Genomic DNA, 21,866 nt, shown 5'->3' on the forward strand with positions numbered 1-21,866 from the left:
GAGAGGGATTTGATACTTACAGTGAGTAGACTTGTACTTTCAGGTTTTGTTGGAGACTTAGGCTCTGACAGCATCTTTGGATTTAATCCTGTTCAATGAGTAGATATAATAGGGGTTTTTAATTTGTTTGTTTGTTTGTTTTTATTTAATTTTGTTTATTTCAATGTGTCTGTCATTCATTTATAATCTGACAAATAATTTGAGAAGTTCAGTTTTAGTTAGTAATTACCAGATATATTAAGTATCCGAGAGACTGAAACAACGAAATGATCACCCCTCCAACCCAGCTAACAGCTGAAATCAAGTATACCTTACCATCTGCTAGAACTTGCTCCTGCCCTTAAAATGTACAAACCTCAAAGTCTTTACGTATCACAAATCAGCAGAGACCTGTAATATTTTAGATATGATCACCTGGGGGTTTGGACAATAAGCACTGCAGAAGTTTCTTTATTATTATTCTAATATGGATTGCTTGGAGAGGGGAGGATCAAAGGAACAGGGAGGGAAATGTGCAAACTTGGCAGCTAATGTGCATCAAGTATGCATGTAAACTTGAAAGTTTCTTTCCTCAACTAATGCTGAAGCATATACATATGATGTGTTGAGTCATGATAGTTCAGAATTGCTATGCTGTTCTCTAATGTGCAGATACACTTACCTTGGTGGCTGCCAAACAGAACCGCTATTGCACACTATAGAATGGGTCTATTGGGCTAGTTAATGCAATTTCTGAAAAGGGCAAAGGCCTTGAAAAATTCATCTAACAAACAAGGCAGGGGAGGGAGAAGCATTTTGTGTAGGAGTTGCACTCTTTTTTCTTACAAATTGTAATGTTTTATGTCCTGGAAATGGATGTATGGTATAAATTCTGTGCTGCTGGGTCAAGTACAGCTATTTATTTGGGCTAGGGGCTTGCCTTCAGAGTGAAATTATTGCTGTTTATACAGTTCTGCAGAATGTTTTGTAATGCTGAAGTTAAACATGGGGAATTTGTCCTTGAGTCTCTTGAAATCATCAGCAAAGTTTCCACTGACTTCTGTTATGTCACATCAGGCCTTCAGCAGTTACCACAAAGATAAAGGCTGTGTTAGCGGGAGGTAAGCATCTGAAATCTAGGACAATCTGTGTAGGAGCGATGAGTCTACTTTTGCCCTTCTTATTTTGGACTTAGAGAAATGCACTAGCAAATGGTAGAATCAGTGAAATCTGTAGAACTGGGGGTTGGGGAGCAGCAGGAATCCAGTACTTCATTTTCAATTGTTTCCCCAGTTTTACTGAAATGTCTCCGAAGAGGCATTTTTAGAAGGGGGTGTATGTGTGCAAGTAGTAGATTATAATAACATCTTAAATGACATATCATGTTTTAAAACTTGTGACGTTGTCCTGAATTGCAGAACAGAAAAACTAATAAAAAATAAAGTGTCTAACCATAATCTGAAAGAGAGCTTGTGGGGGAAATAATTGATCAGTGTATAAAAATGCACACATGCTTCGCAATTCCAGCCCCTTTTTAAATAATGAACTGACGTGACTGACCTCTGGGCTTGTGAAACTAGCATGATAGAATTAGGAGCCTAGTTGCACTCCACTCCTAGGGTGGAGTTTGCCTCAGGAGGAGGTGCTAAGTCAAGCTGATGTTCTGCACATCATCTGAGACTGGAAAATTCCTGGGAAAAAAAGATAAATATTGTGCTGAGTTCCCTATGCAAGTATAATTGTGCCTATCATCTGTTGCATTTTGTAAACATATCATTCCTGTTCTTTGGTAGGTATCATTATCAGCATTGCTCTAAAAGCTGGATTTAGTAAGTGGAGTAGTCAGTGCAACAGGCTGTAGAAAAGCCAAGCAGCTATGTCAGAATTCCTGAGTAAAACATGAAAACCATGTTTGCTCAATGCATTAAGTGAAAATATCTGTGAAGCACAGGGAGAAAGAATTTGTGTGATATATTCTAAAACCTCAAAGTGTAAAAATCAGGTTTTCTGTGTGTTGAGCTTTTGGGACCTGTTTTGAAATTTCTCCTTCATAAAGCACAGCATTAAAATATCCCTTCCATAGTTTATATAGTGTGCTAATGGAATAGCCTCACTGGAATATTAACAACCTTGTAACCTTATAAGAAGCTCTTGACATTTCCTGTTGGATTCATTTTTTAAAAACTCTTTGACATTTCCTGTTTATAAGATTTTTTTATTTTTTTTATTTGTTAAAATGGCAAACATCAATCATCCCACACTATACAAAGCTGACATATAACCATAACAGAAAGGTGAATAATACCTAAAGATCCCTCAGGAAATCTGTCCTACTTCTGTTTGGTATTTTCATGACTAGGAATGGGTTCAGAAGTTGCATTAGACTCCAAGTGGTGTTTTCCACTGATCACTTGTAGAAATTACACAGAACTTAAAGGACCCAGGGAAAAATACAATACTAGAGAGAATTAGTCTTTCTTATTATGAAAAGGATTAATTGTACTTCCTTAAATCACATATCAGGTCAAACTCTCACTCTTTGTAAACCACTATTGCTGTGTTTGGAAGGCATGGAGCTTTGCCCATGTGCATGAACTAAAGGTCTGTCTCAGTGGATTTTGATCCCAGCTGAGAATGTCTGCACTTAATATGAAGAGGTTCACTTTTTCTGTTCCTGGAAAGTTTTTCCACTGAGAGGACGACCTTGTAAATTTACTGTTCATCTTTTCATAAAATGGACACAAATCACAGGCAGGGTTTGGAAGGGACTTCTGGAGATTATCTTGTCCAACCCCCTCTGCTGGAGCAGGTTCACCTAGAGCAGATTGCAGAGGACAAAATCCAGGCAGGTTTTGATTGACTTCAGAGACAGAGACTTCACCACCTCTCTGGGCAGCCCATTCCAGTGCTCCACCACCCTCAAATCAAAGGAATTTATCCTCATGTTTAGATGGAACCTCTTATGTTCAGGTTTGTACCCATTACCTCTTGTCCTCTCACTGGGCACCACTGAAAAGAGACTGGTGCCATCCTCCTGAGATCCACTCTTTAAGTATTCATAAGCATTGGTAAGTTCACCCCTCCATCTTCTCTCCAGGCTAAAAAGTCTCAAATCCCTCAGCCTTTTTTCATAAGAGAAATCTTTTCACCTAATCATGTTCTCAGGTAGTAGTTAGTGATAGGCTTTCTCAGGCTAGTGATAGGCTTTAAATTCACAATATGCCTTAAACTTATCTGTCTGCTTATGCAGTTCAGAGGCTGTGAAGCTGGGAGGTTTTTTCTTCCTTTTGAAGGTGGGTACTGTACAGTCATCTTGTATAGTTATCTTTTGAGCATCTGCTTAGAAAATACAACAACATGCTGTTTTAAAATCCAAGAAAGTGCTATAAAAAGTCTGTTGCTATGTTTAAATGCCTGCACTTGGTTGCTATAGCAATAAAACTATCCAAAATGATGTACGAGTTGCCATAGTGCATTACCAGCCCTTTCTGGGGCAGGGAGATTGTGGGACTGAATATGACAAAGATGCTCAGAATGTTAGGGGCCCATGTTGCCACATAGTTCCAGGTGTCCTGTGTGGTTATCTGTAAGCAACATCGCCTACATCCCAAGGTGACTGTGTCAAAAGGAACAGTTGGATCCCTGTTTAATTCAGTTATTTCTTTGTTAGTCATGGACAGGTTTGAATACTTGGAGTAATTTCCCACTTCTCCACAGGAGAAGTTGTTGAAAATATTGGCCTTTCTCTAAATTCCTCCAGTCTCATAATAACAAGTGTGAAAATCGATATACAGAGTGCATTGGGCTGTGTACATTTCCTCTCTGTAACATTACAATAGTCAGTCTGAAATGTTCTTTCTCCTGAGGCAACTATGGGAACCCTGCTGTCAAAAAGAAGTCTGAATAAACTACTGTGATGTACATGGCTTATAGTTTTTCTCAAAATAAGAGTTGTAATGTTACATAGATAGTAGCAGCCCTCTCATTTCCACTATGAAGTAGCTGGTATTTGTAACCTCGTTACAGTGTTCTTCAGTAATGAATTGCGAGCATCTTTGGGATTTAATTTTAAGGTTTTGGTTTTAGCTGTTGATAAATTTGATGTTTTGTAGCTTTAGCTTTGTAGCTTTTGTAGCACAAAATTCCATGTTCCTGGAATTATGTGTCTGTCTCAACCTCAGTGTGAGTACTTTGTTAACTTCTCAACTCTTCCTGCATAGGGTACTGGGCAATCACCTTACAAATGGGTTTATTCTTAAACAAAAATGTCAACAGTACTGATGGTAGTTTTGGTTTGGTTTTGGTTTTTTAGCAGATATCATAGGGGAGTCCACATGTTTGATTTAGAAATCTTATATTGATAGTTGTTTATTGAATTTTTCTTAGAACTCTAGTGGGAGATGTTCCCATGGTTGCACACAATATGCCTGTAAAGTCAGCACATTTATGCTTCATTTCCATTGTCACTCTTACTGTTGATAATATGTGGTTGTATGAATAACCTAATTGGGGATGGGGAGAAAACAACAGGAAGAGGAGATGTGAGAAGCTTATAAACTGTAGCTTTTATCTATCATGAAACTGTCAAATATTTGAAATATAGAAACCCAATTTACTTCAGAACTGTGTTCTCTACATGTCTTATCCTTGGCACAATTGTTTGCTCTGTATTTCAAGGTTATTCTGTATAGTCTCTATCTCAGATGCTGTATCTCTGAATTTGCATTGCCATGGAAATGAGGAGTGCCTGATACCTGCTATTTCCTGAGTCAACTTTGGTTGAAACTGTTCACCCACTTCAAAAGTGGGCACAGAGGGAGAGTTGAATAGATGATGAGGCTATATAAGGGTGGGTTTTTTCAAGGCAAAAAGAATTATATGGATATTGGTTAGAAACATTTTTCATTATGTATTGATACTAGCCTTCTTTAAGTGTTAGCTATGCATTTATTCTTTCCAAAATCTATTTTTGCTCTTGTTTTCCTTGGAATAAAAGTTATGCTGTTATTCTGGTTGTCAGCCAACTCTCCTTCCCCCCTTCATTCCCTTCTGGTAGCCTTTGAACTTTTCCAACTTGTTGGATTTGGCAAGAGAGGATCTCACAAGTATTACATTCTTATGAGTGAAAATCAGCAGTGTGGTAAGAGAGGAGAGACCCAGCTTAGTGCTGGTAAGGGGGAAAGGCTCCCCTGCGAGCTGAAATTATCACTGATTCTGCTTGATCTGCCAGCTGGCAACCTGGCATGTGTGACGCTTAAAACTAGGAACAGAAAATGCTGTCTTGTGTCCCTCCAGATTGTCAGGAGACCAAGAGACAAGTGAGCTTGTTATGAGGAAGATAAAATACAAAATCATTAAAACAAAATACCCAAAGAACAGGTTTTATTCACTCAGCTGCTTATAAACAACTTCTTTCTCAATGTAGAGAAACATAGGTTACAAAACTGTCTGTGCCTCAATATCTTAACTTAATTTTGGAAAAGTTTAGCAAATATGTGTGAAACATCATGAAAGCTACACTACATGCTGATAACTCTTCTGTGATTTCACACACAATTCTAATAGTTGGTGGCAGTCCATGTGCTTGTCTTCTTTCCAAAGCAGTGTTAGATTGTAAAACAGATCCTCATCCATTTTGCAAGTATTTCCATCAAGGCTGTAATGCCTGAAGAAAAAGACTTAAGGTTTCTGCAGTTAATGGGAACAGGCTATAGACTCTACTCAGTCTGGTCTTTATGCAGGTCAGTCAGGCTCATGGGAATGTTGTCAGGTGACAGGTTTTTCCCATGGCAAGTAAATGTCAGCCATCCAGGTGGAGGCAGCCATTCCAATTAGATCTTCCTTATACAACAGATGTTTTGAAGCTCAGCCAGGGAGAATAAAGTAATATCCAGAGACAGCAGCTCTTCATCTGCTTTCTGGTCATATGATGAAGGCAGCTGAGGGTCAAAATTTCCCTAAACATTTTCTTGTGTCTAAAGTTGTTTCTCCACTAATGATGTCAATTTGTTTGCGCATGTGAGGTCAGTATGCAAGCTCTAAGGTTGACAAAAATCCAGGTATTCCACATCACAGGCACTGCCCACTTCCACCTGTGGTTTTAGGTGCCCTTTTCATCACCTGTAGTAGACTTACCTTTTGCTTTAAAAGGGAAAAAAAAATAATTGGATTTTTTTCTCTGAAGATTGTTTGGAGTATGCAAATACTGGGTTTATGGATGCTCATAACCACAGGTGATCCTGTTAAAAAACTCCCATTCTGGCTTATTTCAGCTCACTTAAGAAATTTCTAGAGGCCTCTCTGTTGAAGGCAAATTCAGTAAAAAATGGCAGAGCAAGATTTCATTTGTTCTTAAGCAAACTGAGCACACACTTTATTTTGATGTCACCAATTAGTTTTTCTGTGATTATTTAAAATAAATTAACCTGTGGTAACATCCTGTTTTCTTGCTTTGCTTGATCATGCATTTGAAAAGAGCTGTTTGTTTTGCTTATACAAACAAAAAAAATTCCTTTCTATCTAGATAACATTACATTTGTTTCTTTTAATGTGTGAAACAGGAAGCTCCTGCCTACAGCATTCCAACCCATCAGCCTGCTGAATTCAATATCCATTCTTCACCTGTGCTACAGGGCGCTATGCTGACCAGGACAGTTCCACACCTTAAATTCCTCTGATAAATTCCTCTGAGAGGTAATACTGTGCTTTCTGGTTGCATTTTAAATTTTACTTCTGTTATTTGAAACAATTGGGCTAATTTCTCACTTGCAGGTCTCATCCAGTGGAGTCGCCATCCCTGGAAGCGTTTAAAAGAAGACTGAATGAGGCACTTAGTGTCGTGGTTTAGTTGATTAGATGGTGGTGGGTGGTAGGTTGGACTTGATGATCTTGAAGGTCTTTTCCAACCTGGTTAATTCTGTGATTCTGTAATAGAAGTCTAGTGCATATAAGAGTTACATAGGTCAGCTCCTTGCTATTCTGACATTTTTTTAAATGTACTTCAGTCTCTTTTTTGGTTGAATAACATATATCTTGACCATTTGTTAGTATCTAAAGAAATGCTTTTCATAAACCAATTTTCATGGAATTGTTCATAAAAAGAAGCATACAAATCATAGATTAAAGGATACATAACACTAAGAAAATGTTTATGTAACTGGTTTCCGTGTTCATACACCACTTCTGTCAAGGCAAACAGTGACAGCTTACTGTCTGTGGAAATGTTAATTTTTCACAGTTCAGATCAGAAACTGCAGTTAATAAACTAAAAGATAAAAATCGTTGGATTGCCTAACTAAGATCCCAAAGCTATACTTTTATCTGTAACTATCAAAGATACTTCTTGCTGTGTGCAGCGCTCCACCTAGATGGATGTTCGTGTATGGAAGTTATGTCATAGAGCGCAGTATGTTACTCTTCTTTCTTGCTAACTGAAAGTGCAGCAAGGTTTGGGTATGACAAAAATTCATTACTTAACTCTTATAAAAATTTAAGAGAAAATGTAATTTTGTAATAATTACACTAATACTGTGTAATTTATTGCTCTGTAAGGTACTGGCTGTAATTAAGATGCACTTAGAACTGATTTTCCTATCATGCGTGTGATTGAAAAGTGTGGTGCCTTTCACTCTGGTTGGCAAATTAATAGTTATGGAAAGTAGTGTAGTTGCCCTGACCACCTATATTCTGCTGTTTCTTCAGAAAATAATTTCTGAATTAATTGGATAATAAGAATTTTGAAAAAAAATCATAGCCTCCTCTGATCCTAAATTTAAATGTTTCCTTTTAAAAAAACCTACAAGAATGGTATGTTCTGTTAGTAACTTTATCCTTTGTTTTGTAAAAATAAGCTTTTTTTTTTTTTTTTCTTTAGGAGGGTTAAAAACAAAACACTTGGAGGGAACACTTAGAAAATTAATTTGTGGGTAGCCATTAAGCGCCATGGAAATTGAAATAAACATTGTTCTGACTCAGAAACATGAACAACAACAAAAAAGGTTGTATTGGAAAAAAATCTTTACATGCCTTAGAAACACATTCAACACAATTTGGCATCATCTTATTTACACAGATTAAACAGTAAAATTGTTATTCATTTCATTTTAGATTATTCATTTTTTTTGCATAGACACAGACATGTGTCTTATTTGCTAAGCTTGCTTGACAAGTGTTACTTACTCATGGTCACATGTTGCATATTATAATGAAGAATCAAAGGAAGGATATGAAAAAAAAAACCTAATGAAACATACATCAAGTGCTTATAGAAAACCCAGTAACTCGAGTTCTAGACTTTGTACTTCCTTCAATTTATGAGGCAAAACTATTCGGAAGATGGTTTCCTAATAGCTAGATTCTGAGATTTGGATAGAAGAGAAGACTAATAAAGAGAATTAAGATTTTAATTATCACTAATTTAATTTCTTAACAGAAAAGAAAGAGAAAAAAAAAAAAAAAAAGTCTAGAATCTCTCTCTTTAGCCCCCACCCAAGGCAATTTATTTGGAAGGTAATCTGAAGTAATTCACTTCAGGAAAGGGTGTTATATATATAAAAAAGTTAATTTTAGACTAATGAAGTTTGCCTCCCTGGATTTCCCTGTAATCAGCTGAGAACAGAGTGGTTCCTCCCATATGCAATTCAGAGAGCCTAAATTAAGTAGCTGATTTTAGGGCAAGAACTTAAGTTGACTTAAAAACAAACAAAAACCCAACCCAAACAAACAGAAAACTTTGGGAGACAAATGGCCTTAAAGCAAGTCTCCATGAAAGGTCATCTTTATACATATTCTCATGCTTCTCAATGTGTTGCTGGCATGTGGTATTAGAATAACTCTTATATTCAAAATTATGTACAGAATGGGATAGGCCTAGGCGCTTTTTCTTCTCTTGCTTATCCTAAGTAGTCAAGTAAAGCTCTTGTGTGGGTAAGACTTCTGGCTTTGTTGTTTTTATTACTTTTAGAAATTATGGATTGACTTTCTTAGTATAAAATTATTGTGCTTATATTAAGATACACTCGATTTCCCTCATCCCAAGAGACAGAAGCTTGCTGCTTTCTGAGCCTCACCTTCTAGGGGAAGGTTATTACGGTATTTAGAGACAACTAATGAAGTATAATAGCTCTTTAGAAATGGGAGTCATTCCCTGCTTGGAATCATGTTCCATTGCTTGTCTGTATCCTCAGGATTTGTTGCTAGTAAGCTTTCCTTGCTTAGTCATGTCCTACAAGCCTTACGGCAGGAGGACAAGATATGGCCCTCTAAAGTTGGCAGGATAATATTTAACTTTGTTTTGCAGCAATGCAGCCCAGAAAAAGCTTCAATATTAAGAGGCTAACCAAATGTATAGTCTCTCTTCAAAACCTTTCTCTAGTGAGTGAAAGCTTTGATTGTGCTTTTCATTACTGGAAAAGAAAGTAGGTTGCTTACAAAGTTTTGTAGACAAGAATTAGATATTGTTTGCCTGCTTTGATCTTGTGCAGGGACTGTTAATTGTCTATGTACAGTTAGTTTATGATGTAAAATTGAGCAGTAGCACATGAAAAGTTAACGCAATCTCATTGTGGATTTTCACTTAGAGATTTAGCTTACTAGGTATATAAAAAGGAACTATTGCTTACAGCATCAAATAACTTCTCGAGTCTGTCTCAGAATGTTTGATTGATTCCTTTGCAATCTACCAGTATAGATTCAGTGGGGGAAAAACAGCAGGATTTACAAGAGTGTCTTAAAGCATTCCCCTAGTTTGTACCACTGTTTTGAGAAGAGATTATTTTCATGGTTTTATCTGACTTAGCCTCATGTGAGGCGTTGGGAGAAAGAACACAGGCAGCACTGTGCAACTGAGTATGTCTGATAGCTAAGGGGACGGCAAAGGAAGAAACCAGTAGGCTAAGACAGCAAAAAGGAAAAAAGATGGAGAATGGCAATAATCCTTTGTAACCAAGGGTTTTGTAAACCTTTTTGCCAGTCTCACTTTCTTGATCTTCTGGGGAAAGAAGGGCTGGAAGAAGATTCTATACTGGTTTGTCTCTGTGTCTTCTACTAAATAATATTGCAGTTAAATGGAATTTTCTTCATACAGCTATGAAATTATATGTGTAATTTACTCTGTGTGTGACCAAATGTGTGTATGCATACATAACACTGCAAAGTGCTGGACCACTGTCTTTCCATGGTTTTTCCAGTGAAATCCAGTACTTCTTGTATGATGAATCCTGAAGAACTCAAAATACTTTCAGTGGCCTGCCACCCTGTGGCCGTTTAGGCTGGGTGACTCCAACAAAGAAGCCACAGAGTTGAGACCTCCAGTGTCTAGAGTGTCCAGCCCAGTGGCTAGACATGGGAAATAGTGTATTTCTACCCATAAATCCTGCACCCTTATAAATCTGGCTGCAAAGTCTCTCTCTGCTCTCGTGGGAGAGAGATGCTCTCTTATCTGGTGATGATGGGGGAGTATCACAGGCCTCTTTGGCCTGAGTAACTCTTTTTTCCCACACAAGCTTTGCCTGTCTTTGACTTCATGTCAGGGTAAAAAGGGGGGACAGTTCAGGCCTGGCCAGCCTGAAACCAGCCTAGCAATGCAGGGAGAAGAAAGAGCCCCAGGGTTTTTGGTGAACCCCATGTAGGGAGAAGGGAAGCGGTGGGTTTTTGCATGTCTGACATAGCAGAGGGATCTCTTCTCCAGTATGTGCTGAAAATCAGGGACCAGAAACAGCGTGCTGTTTCCTGGAGGGGTGGAAGGAGTCGGTGAACTTGACTGTTCTGACTCAATTGCCCCAAGGGTGGAAATATGCCACTTGAACTGATCATGGACTGATGAAACTAATCCAGGCTCTAAAGATGTAAAAGTGGAGCTCCAGAGAGACTTTGCAGTCAGCAGTAGTCTCTGCACTTGTTGTTTGGTGGTAGGACACCCCGCCTGCTATGTGGGAAGACCCAGGTTTGATTCCTGGCTGGTGCACAAACTGCAAAGCCATCTTACTTTGAGAATGGGCAATGTGTTGTTTTGATGTATGATGTCCATGATGCAGATGGAAATAGAGTTCCTTGTGTTAGTGAAAGGTTATGAGGGTTGTTTTTTTCAGATGACCAGGATGTTCATTGGATTTACGAAGAGTTCACAGTGCACAGGAATGAACTCTATGTCTCTGGAGAGGTCTTGTTTCATCCTATCAGGTGAGGGAAAGAACTGTGTCCTGATCCTGAGTGAGAGACTGTTCTGAAGGATGCCTGGATGAAGACTGGTCTTCTGCTTGGACTTTGCTACATATCATCTGGAGACTGTTTCTAATTTGATTATATGTTTGTAGTCAGTTAATGGCTTTTCCATTTAAATTTTCTGTTGCTATCCAATCCAATTGTGTAAGCATTATTCTTTTGCCCCTATTTGGAGCAATAGAACAATCTGTCCCGCTCTAAACTAGGACAGATTCAATTGGTGCATTGTCCAGGAACCTACAGATTGGATTGGAGAAGTACAGAATTGGAAAAGTTAAAATGGAACTCTGGGTATTGTTGGTTTCGGTGCTTGGGTTTAAGGCTTTACTAGAGCAAGTGTATGGGCATTTCATGGGTTCCTGAGGGGACAGCTGGGTATGTAGAAGGCTGGAGATACCTGCCAATTTTTGTGGGATGCCTTGGGACACTCTTTGTGGGAGTAGCTGTGGTGTTCAGGATGGATTAGTGGAGGGGGAGGCATGATGCCTTTCCTGTCGGTCCAATGGCCACCCTGAAGTGGCATCAAATCCTTCTTGCTGTTTCAAAGTGGCAGTGGTGAGTCTGTTGGGATTCTGGAGCCAGCAGCAGTGAGGGGAAGCTTAAGGAAGCAGTGCCTGCTCCATTCCAATTGTGTGTGTGTTATTCTTTTGCCCCTTTTGGAGCAATAGCCCAATCTGTCCCACTCTAAACTAGGACACACCCAAATAGCCTCTTAAAACATTTGAGGTTTGTTCATATGCAAGAATCTAAAATGTGACAAAGCAGGGAGATGCCAGATGTTCTTCAGACAGATATGTTTACTTCTTCATGAAAGCTACTTAGGAATCCAGTCCAGTACCATCCTGTGACAGCAGGATCTTAATCCTGGATGTGATCTTAGCATGCACTGTCTTGTATTGACTAGAAAAAATGTAAGAAAAAAGTCATCTTCTCTCAGTGTTTTCTTCTGTCTGTTCTACCCATCCCTTCCTTCAGCATTGCTAATTACTCATAATGGGCTTAAAGGCAGCTTCTTTTTGTTCACTTTCTCAAAATCACTTTCTTTCAGAAATTTAACTTCTTCTACCAGTGAATGACTGAACTGCTTATCCAAATCATGCAAACCATTCACCTAATACCACACGAGGGTCATGTTTATGTAACACTAAAACAGCAACATTCTTTAACCCTCACTATTTTCAACCATCTACAAGTTAGGGCTTTCCAGATCCAGAGGCTGTGTAGCTGCAACTGTACATCTCTGAAGGCATCTAATCCCTTTTGCTTTAATTCTTTTACAACTTTCTGTCATCACCAATTCAGTTACATGCTGTCATGAAGGAGCTACTTTGCCTAATAACTGCTTTTGACACCCTCATCCTTGTGGTACTCTGAAGCATTTTGAACAAATAATAAGCCATCCTCTCCAGTCTATTTGTGATTCTAAAGAAGTTTCTAATGTGTTTCTGCCAGAGAGGTCTCTTTGCAAAGTTGAAGTGCTCTAGTGTTTTTTACATAGAAACCACTTGCAATTTCTGATCATTCTTTCTTCTATGTATCCTTTGTATTTACACTGCATTTTCTTTCATAGATGACTAGAACTGTTTTAAAGATTTGGGCATAATATGCTCATAATCTATGTTCTTAACTTTCTCTTCCTAATTCTTAACATTTTTGCCTTTTTGGCTGCTGCCAAATGCTGGTTTCAGAGAACTATCCAAAATTACTCCGTTTTTTTTTCCTGACTGGTAAAACATAATGATGGGCTTGGATTTAGGTAAATGTTTTATAGTTATTTTTCTCTGTATTGATTTTCATTTTTCAGCAGTGTATTTCACCTGACATTTTATCATTCAGGGTGCTCAGTATTCCTTAAAATGCCTTGACTGGTTTTTGATCTGACAATCTCATCTCATGTTTCTCTGGTTTATGTATAAAGTTATGACATGAGTATAATTTAATACACCACAATTTCTTAAGACAGTAATGATTAAAGCAGTGTTGAACTGTAGCAGTTATCAAATGCTTTGAAACAAGCCTAAGAAAGATGAGTTCTGATAGATTTAACTCAGTAGCAACATGTGAATCCTGCTTCTCCCTCACATTTTCACCTTGCTCCTCTGCCAGAAGCTACCGAGCTTTTAGCAGCTACAATCTCAGTCATTGGCAGTTTGAGCTAAACTGCTGGTTGTAAACTGAGATGACTGAAATATAAGTCCATGTCTTTCCCACTTGCTGTTACTGTAGAAATGGTGTGCTCTGAAAGAGACACAGAAACAAATGAAGTGTGGGGTCTTATATTTCTATTGCAGATATGTCCTGTTTTTCTTCTAAAGTCTCGTCTATGAGTAACTGCTCCTTGAACTCTGTCCTCACCTCTTTCATTTTAATTTTAGATTTTGAGGCCAAAATTTAAAACTCTAATATATAAAATGTAACCCACAAAATCTGTAACTCTCTTTCCTTGCAGAAGTAATTCTCTGGTTTAATCTCACTGCTTTGCTATGGACTCCCTATGCACAACACTGATAAAACCATAATAAATGAGTGTGGGTTTTTTTACATGTTGATGAGATGAGATTGTGCATAAAGCTGGTACATTGTTTTTGGATCAGCTCCTGGATATAATCAGTGATGGAATGGTGTTGGCTAAATAATTTTATCAGGGAAAGACTTTGACAACTTGGACATGAGGAACGTTTTGTTACATTTAGGCTTCTGCTATTCCAGAAGACCAGAGTTGTTGTTTGCCTCAAAGCTTTGTTCTGAACTGTATAACTACTCAGAAAAATGTGCCTTTTTGATACAGCACATGCCAGTTGATCCATAAAAATTCCTTTGTTGTTCTGATAGCTTTGATCTTTATTATTAACTTTCTTAGTTCTGGTGTTTGGAGGAAATTGTTGAAAAACACGAAAATTAGGTCAGCAAAGCATCTCTTCTTAAAGAGTTAGAATGTTGTGTTTGATAGCTTTCTAAAAGAAAATGAAAACTTGTTTTTCTTAACATGCTTTCTAGCAGATGCAGGCCAGTCATGATAGTTTCCAAATTAAAGTACAAACTACAAAGCTCCTGCATCTAGAACTATAGCCAGTAACCTATATGGGCCTCATTTTTTTCCATATGAATACCTATAAATCCTGCTGAGAAGGAATTAAAAGTAAGAGGAATTACATACTTCATTGACTTAAATCTGGTTTTAGGACCTTAGCTTTGATGTTGCATATTTGAAAATGCTGACTTCTAATGTAGTCCATATTCCAGTATACACCAGTGAGGAAACCAGCACTTGATGGTTAAATTCTTCTTTATGTCCTCGGTATTAATTATCAGGCAATATATGATTGAGTTGCTGTTGGAATGGATGGTCTAAGAGAGCTCCACTTTTAGGATAGCTGCAAAATAAAATGTTTAATTGTCACTTTTTTCCCGTGTTTTCCCAGTCCTGGGTTTCTGTATGTAAAGATTTTGTATGATAAGACACAGTGCAAAGGCAGCTTTGAAATACTGTTTTTATTATTTTGTACTAGCAATAATATTTTATCCCTCATCTTGGGGAAGCCTAAAGACAGAGCTTTGAGAACACAGGAAACGGGAACTTGCTTTTCTTTTCTCACCAAATACTGTTTACTTTCATTTTCGGACCATCCTCACTGCAAGTCAGCAAATATCTTCTTTCTGAAGTGATGAAGCAGTATGCTTTCTCCCTTTACACCAGATTAAAGCAAAGGACTCAGGTGGGTATTTTTTCCTGAAGCTACCTGTTTGTCAAGTAAGGGTAAAAGAAGGCCAAATTATTTTTCCGGTAATTTTGACTATTGATAGACTGCAGCCACTGAGAAGTCTCCTGGTAAACTTTCTATTCTTGAGCAGAGTGCATATAGGTCACGCCACTAGTAGAATTTTTCAGCTAAGAGCAGGACTAAATCATGGTATTTAACTCCTCAAGTCAAGATACAGCCAGAGATTATACTTGGTTTGTAAGTACTACCTTAGGTTAAGTATTCCTTCTGAAAGAGTAGTATTTTCAAACTTGAGACAGTAGGCATAAATTTACTTTTAACTAATTAGTTGAAGTATCTGTCTAATTAGTTAGTTGTAATGGTAATATGATGCACTGATCTATTAGAAGTTCCAGTCAGAACTCATCTGCCCTTAATCTTTGGGAGTTTGGAATATGCACAGATTCAGATTGCCAATCTAAATAAAGTAGAGAAAGCCATAATGTAGGCTGCTTGCAAAACGGGTTCATCTTACAAAGCTCCCCAGATGCAGTTTATGACTTTTATGGCTGCATTAACAAAGACCCTTCTAAAGAATGCAAATTAGTATTTTATTGCATAAAATAGCTACTTATTTTCCCAAAGACAGTTATTTATTGTCAGTTTGTTCAACAAAGCATGCCCTCTGGGATTACTCTTTGTAATTGGGAAAGAAAGAATTTGGTTTAATTTCTTCATGTGGAAAATTTTGTGCTTAACTAGCAACAATAGTCCTGGGTCACTAAGCAATAGTGTTCTGCCCTAATTTTCTTCAACTTATTTATGTTTCTAAATTAGGGTCATCTTTTTCATATTTATATGAAGTTGATATCCAGCATTCCTGAAAAACAAAATACTTGATAGAATATATATGTGTAAGAGAATATACATGTAAAAATTGCATCTGAAGATACTACTTCACGTGACAATCTTAAGGACACAGTTTGGTGGTGGTGTTTTTTCCCCGCCTATGATCTTATCTGTCTTCCTTCCCCCCCAGCCCCAGGCAAACTTGTTCTCTTTACACTAACTAAGAATATAGCCAAGTGGCAATTTGAGAAAATACTATTCCAAGGTCCCAACTCTGCCTACATCACGAACAGAAATAAATGTGTAACAAGGAATACGATGCATGTGTGATACATGTAGTCCAGACAGAAGACACATATCTAGCTTTCTCCAAACCTGTCAGGAGTACAAGAAAGAGAAACCTCAAAGGGTCCATGTTACCAAGTACATGATGCTCATTTAGGAAAAAGCATGTTTGCTGATATTTTCTCCTGTTATTCTTAATACTACTATCATTAGTAATTTCTTTGGGGCAGTTTATCAGTGCACAGGTCCTGCATCAGAGGGGTCTTTTGGCACCATGGAACAAAGATTGATGCTGTCTCTTAAGCAAATTTGCATGTTTATTTCAAGTAGTAAGTTGTTGAGGAGTAGGAAGACAGCAATGTTCTTGTTTATATATTTTTCAATTTTTTTGAATTTTCTCCTATTTTAAGGGCACTGCCTTAATGCTGTAAGACAATAGGTTTTTCTCCAGACACTAGCTCTAGATTCCTTTTGAACTTCCCTCCTGAATGACACTTAATGTGTTGTTCTCCCACTCATCTTCACACTTTCTTATGTGCTGTTCCCTAGGCTTAAAAATCCTTATTATCCTTGCCAAATATCCACCCACTCCACATTCACATGCTTCCTTTAAACTGCATTTCCTTAAAGCCTATAAAAAATAGGCTGCAATTGAAGAAATGTTATCAATTCTGCCTTGAGATTTAAATCTTCTCATCAGTTTCACTACTGCAGGCTGACTACTTGAACTTGTGCATAATGCCAAATAAATCAGGGCATAACTCTTTCTTAATACCTCATATTTTTCACGAAAAAAAATGATTATATCTATATATATTTATTAAAGTACCCTAAGTTCAGTCCATGTGGTTCCCTATAGGCCATCTGGATGAGCTGTGCTGCTTCTTGTCATGTTCTTGTCACTGTAACTGAAATTGAGTTGAATTGCTTGTGTGTGGTTTTGTTTTTTTTTTTACACAAGGGAAAGAATTGTAGAAATTATAAAAGCCAATTTATTTAGGAATGATTAGTTGAAATTTAAAGTGCCAAAGGCATATCTTTAAAAAAAAAAGATAAGATCAGTTAGGTAGTTATGACTGTTTCATGATCTAGGCTGGCCACTGGCATGCTTGTGCACTTTTCTTCATGTGTAGCAAAGGTTTGTTATGTGGCTTTGGAATATAATTTCCTGTGAGGTAAATGATCTACCATAATTAACATTTTAAATCTGTAACTGATTCACCATAGGAGAGCTTTCTCTAAGGATTTAAGTGTAAGGCTTTAGTAAGCTCAGTGAAGTATATAGGTGGCTTTCACTATTGTGTTGTGAAAGATTGGACATATGGCTTCATATTCACTTCATTTTCTTCTAATTTCTGAAGAAGCTTCCTTTCCTTTGGCTAAGAAATATGCACAAGTAATTGGAGAGCAATAAAAGGACAAAACAGACTGTGCAGATAACAAAACAAAAAGAATGAAGGGAAGTTTAAGCATAGTTTTCTCTTTTGCTGCAGAGTCCTTGGCCATATTCATTCTGTACTCTGGAGAGAGTATCTTAAAAGTGACTCTGGAAATATCTGCCAGTTAAATTAATGTAGCTGTAGTTCATGCTGGACCCAAGCCATTGAATGAAGTGGAACAGATGGGTAAAAGCTTTCAGGTTTGGAATCCCTGAGGAGGTGCCACCTCACTTTGGTTCTGCTGCCCAAGCCATCCTGTTGTCTCCAGCATGGGATGTGGGGAGTGCAAGATACTCATAATGGCATGATTTGGGGTCTCTAAGAGCCTTGCAAATTCTTTTCCCAGAACTCCCTTTGACTCTTCTTTCCATAGAAGAATTGAGTTCAGTATGTTAGGCACCTACCTCACCAGGCAAAATTATGTTATTGGAGTTTTGTTATAAGACAATTTATTAAACAAAAACAAAACCCACAAACCAACCAAAACTTAACAGCAACCAAGAGAATGAATAAAAACTAGAAATGCACCAGAATGTATTTTTTGTGAACTTGTATACAATTCTTAAAATCATAGGGAGGTAATTCTACTAATACCCCTAAAATCTGTTTAGTGCTGAATAAAAATGAAAACTGATAACAAAGACTTTACATTCAAACCAGAGTAACTTACAAAAGGTTGATTCATGCAATGTTAACTCCTAAAACTGGCCCTAAAAAACTTCCATACTGCCTAAAATACCCTTACCTTGAAAGAAAAAAAGATCTTTTTTGTTGGTTGGTGTTTTGTTTGGGGTTTTAGTGGGTTTTGATTGCATGTTTGCTTGTTGGCTTTATCTGGGTCTAGTATTTTAAAAGTTTACTGAAATACTGCTCCTCAGGATTTCTGAAATATGTACATACTTCAGTTGTTTGATGATTGTCTAAAGCATAAAGTTCAACCTAGAATACTTGCCAAAATAACTCTTGCAAGCCACTCCCCTGATTGCTTTGCTGCAAGAGAGGTAAACCTAAACACTGACTAGTAACAAACCAAAAACTCTATTGCTAAAGCAAATACTAGAATTCTAGTATTTCACAGAAAAAAAGTACTTTTGGATACAGTTTAACTATGTTTAATGAATTGTCTAGGAGTGAAATCAGGTTCAGTTGTTTTTTCTGTTACTGTATCTGGAAAAAGCCTAAAGCTGGGAGCTAAGTACATTAATTTCTGTGGGAGTTATAAAATTTCTGTAAATTCTGATATAAACTTTTAGATGCATAACCAAATCAAATACTTGTTGGAGCTGGTCCTGTTGGTAATGCACCATCATTGCCTCTTACTCCCAGATTTCTTGGTTTTCAGTCTCAGCAGAGTCATACCTAGCCATTACTAGAGATACTTTATGGAGGGCTCCCAGTCAGACCAGGCTGGACGTGCATCAACGTTTTGCTTTCTGCCTGACCACACTTTTCAGTCAAGCAGACTAATGAAAACTCTCAAGTTTTAAGTGTTCCTGAGCTATGAAGAAAACAGGAAGCAGAAAAGAAGCTTCTTTCCTATTGTGCTGCTCTGTAAAGCAACTCCTGTATGGGTAGCTTGTACTCCTGAGGAGAATTGTATCCACTGAGTTTGAGATGGATGTTTTTTGGAAGCTGGGGGACATATGCTATATTCATCTTATGTTTTCATTAATTTCTTCATTAAAAATATTTTTGTGACAGAATTTTCACATTTTTCCCTTTTCTCTGACACTGCAACCTGGAAGTGTTCTGAGTGTTAAGAAGTATTATTTCTGTAGTTCAGGAATTAACTGCACTACTTCTTATAGTGAAAACATAAGCTCTTACTTCACCTACTAATTGCACGCACTTTACATTCCCCAGTGGTGGTGCTCTATATCTTATAAACAGAAACACCACTTTGTCTTCCAGATTTTACCTTGTGCAATTGTATGGATATTAACGTGGGCAAACCTCAGATCGTTACAGTTACCACAGAGGTGCTTTATATTAGTCCTGGGGTTATGATTATATGTTTTAGTGAACTGTCTGAAGAAGTATCTTAATATCACGCAAATCTAAGTATTTAATATGAGACACTTCTTGTAAAAATTAAGTGCAACAGAAAACAGTAAACTTAATTTACATTTTTACCCTGTGTGATAAGAGATACTATATGGAAACTGGAAGACGTTTTCTTAATTGCAACACAGAAAATAATAGCTTTGGTTGTGATGTTTGGGGTTTTTTGTTTGGTGGTGTGTTGGGTTTTGTTTGTTTGTTGTGTTTTGTTTTTCTTTTCCAGTGAATACTTATATTATTTTTTAAAATGCAAAGTCATAGTGAAAAATATTAAATGTTTATTATTCAGATGTTCTGGATCTGGTTTTACTGGTTTTGTTACTTTGTTTTGTTGTGGTGTTTTCTAAATATTTTTTATGGATGTGCCAACAAAGTTTGTGTATCATAAGTACTGTAACCATGCTTTGTGTTTACAAACTTATTCTGTGGTACCGACATGAGAAAAACACCCTGTTTTGCTCATGCTGGGTTTGAATGAAATTAGTCTAAGTAATCCAGAGCTGCAAAACTTAATTCAAAATGCTTAATGAATTCCATACTTTTATAGCTGTGCAAAAGGAGCACAAAATTATACCTTTTTAATATGGTAGTATTTCACAACCACTTTGCAGGCCAACAAAGAAAAAAGTTAAAAAGCAGAATTGTGCAGTTCATTGGCACTCATGAGTATGCAGTTTCCATTGTTGACAACTAAGAGCTGCTTTCCTTCACTGCAAGCAGTATGAAGTCAGAAAATATTAATAAAATGCTTTCCTAACTGTTTTGTTGGTTGGTTGTGGGTTTTGTGGGGGTGGTTTTTTATATCTACATTGTGACGTGACAGAGCATTAGAGGTCAGTTGCCAGGGTATCAGTGAAGATGAGGTAAAGCACCTTTATCTAAGCCTTCAGCAACACAGTACTCAGCCGTGATTCAGGAAGGGTAAGTTGAGTGAGTATACTTAGTTTTCTCTGCTATGGTAAAACGAGTTGCAGAGAGAACACTCTGAAAGCCAAGGGCCTCTAAATACTTTTCCCTTTTATGGAATAGTGCTCCCAGATCACCATTTCCTGGAGATTGTACTCTAAGCCGACTCAGTGGTAAAAGAAAGTTCTCTGCATTCACTGATCTATATCTGACTACAAATTTGAGCTCAAGGGATCATTTTTTTCCTAACTATTTTAAGCAGTAAGTTTACAATAACAGACCAAAATGTTAAAAAGCACTCCATCCTCTCTTCTTTCTTTTTCTTAGTTTTTTTTTTCTTTGCATTGTCTCAGCTTGCTGTGGGAATAAGCAGAATCTGGTGAATAGGATAGGTAATTTATTTTTTTTTTACTAATTCATTTTGTAGGTGCCAAAGGCCTGTGCAGACTCAGATCTTCACCCACATCCACTCTTCCTGTGACATGTGAGTTAATCTCTACAAGTATTTAATTTTTAAATGTATCTTTTAAGCTCTTCTGATTAAAAAAAAATAATAATTGTGTAGGGGGAATCATTTACTCTGGTAAAATGCTACAATAACCCCATGACATCCTGAGGTAGGATAGAGGTAGGCCAGACAGTATTTGATCAACACCTAGCAAAAGAAATAACAGAATCTTGAAATTGTCTTAGTGAGTAGGTTGTTAATGTGCTTATGTGCCTTGACTGTTGTTTTAAAGTGCAGATATATTTTTATCTATCCTTTCAGTTTCTTCAAGGACTGTAATTACAGTTGTTTCAGTTGGTGTCTCACTGTATTTCATATATTGTTAACATATGATTTCCTTCTTTGACTGAGACATGTTTATGCTTGTGGAAAGGAAATAAAGCTGGCAAAGCTGATGGCAGGATGATTCCAAAGGCCTGTTCAGCTGGCTGATGAGGCAGGCTTAGAACCAGGATCATCATGCTCTCAGCACTTTTTTTCAGTGAGGCTGTAAGCTGCTTTTGTAGACAGAGGTGTGAATTTCCATGTGTTCCAAGACTATGCTCCTTAATGCTTAATACTGAAGTACCTTCCAGGAAAATAAATTTTCCAGTGACATTTATTTCTTTTCTTCCCACATTTGTAAGGTGCAGATAAACTCCTCTAATTCTTATTAAAGTGTTCTTACCAAGTCCCCTTGTTCTATGTTTGAATCTCATTGATATTTACTGGGACTGTTCTCATTGGCCAGTCAAATAGGAGTAAGGTCACTTCAGCAGTGATGGAAGAACATTTATTCACTAATATCTTAAGGTTCCATTATTTTTAAACCTTCACCTTTCCTACTAGTTTCAGAAGACAGTAACTGATACAGAAAATGGCCTCTTGTACAGCATGGAGCAAAAAGAGCTTTCACTGCTCCAATACAGCCCTCAGTAC

At 37.4% G+C, this 21,866-nt stretch overlaps 1 protein-coding gene across 10 annotated transcripts in view; it reads left to right on the top strand.

The window, feature by feature from the left end:
* The first annotated feature begins 6,656 nt into the window (after positions 1-6,656).
* Positions 6,657-21,866, top strand: part of IRAG1 (inositol 1,4,5-triphosphate receptor associated 1) — a 43,974-nt gene continuing 28,764 nt past the window's right edge. For 8 of the 10 annotated variants that reach the window (XM_054171617.1, XM_054171618.1, XM_054171613.1 and 5 more), the window contains exon 1: positions 20,868-20,924. The gene's annotated coding sequence lies outside the window, so the exon portion shown is untranslated. Of the gene's footprint in view, positions 6,673-20,438; positions 20,456-20,867; positions 20,925-21,866 lie in introns of those variants that run through there. The other 2 variants (XM_054171615.1, XM_054171614.1) reach the window with 2 other exon arrangements.

Source organism: Dryobates pubescens, chromosome 22 (genome assembly GCF_014839835.1).
Source record: "Dryobates pubescens isolate bDryPub1 chromosome 22, bDryPub1.pri, whole genome shotgun sequence".
In the NCBI taxonomy this organism is placed as follows: Eukaryota; Metazoa; Chordata; class Aves; order Piciformes; family Picidae; genus Dryobates; species Dryobates pubescens.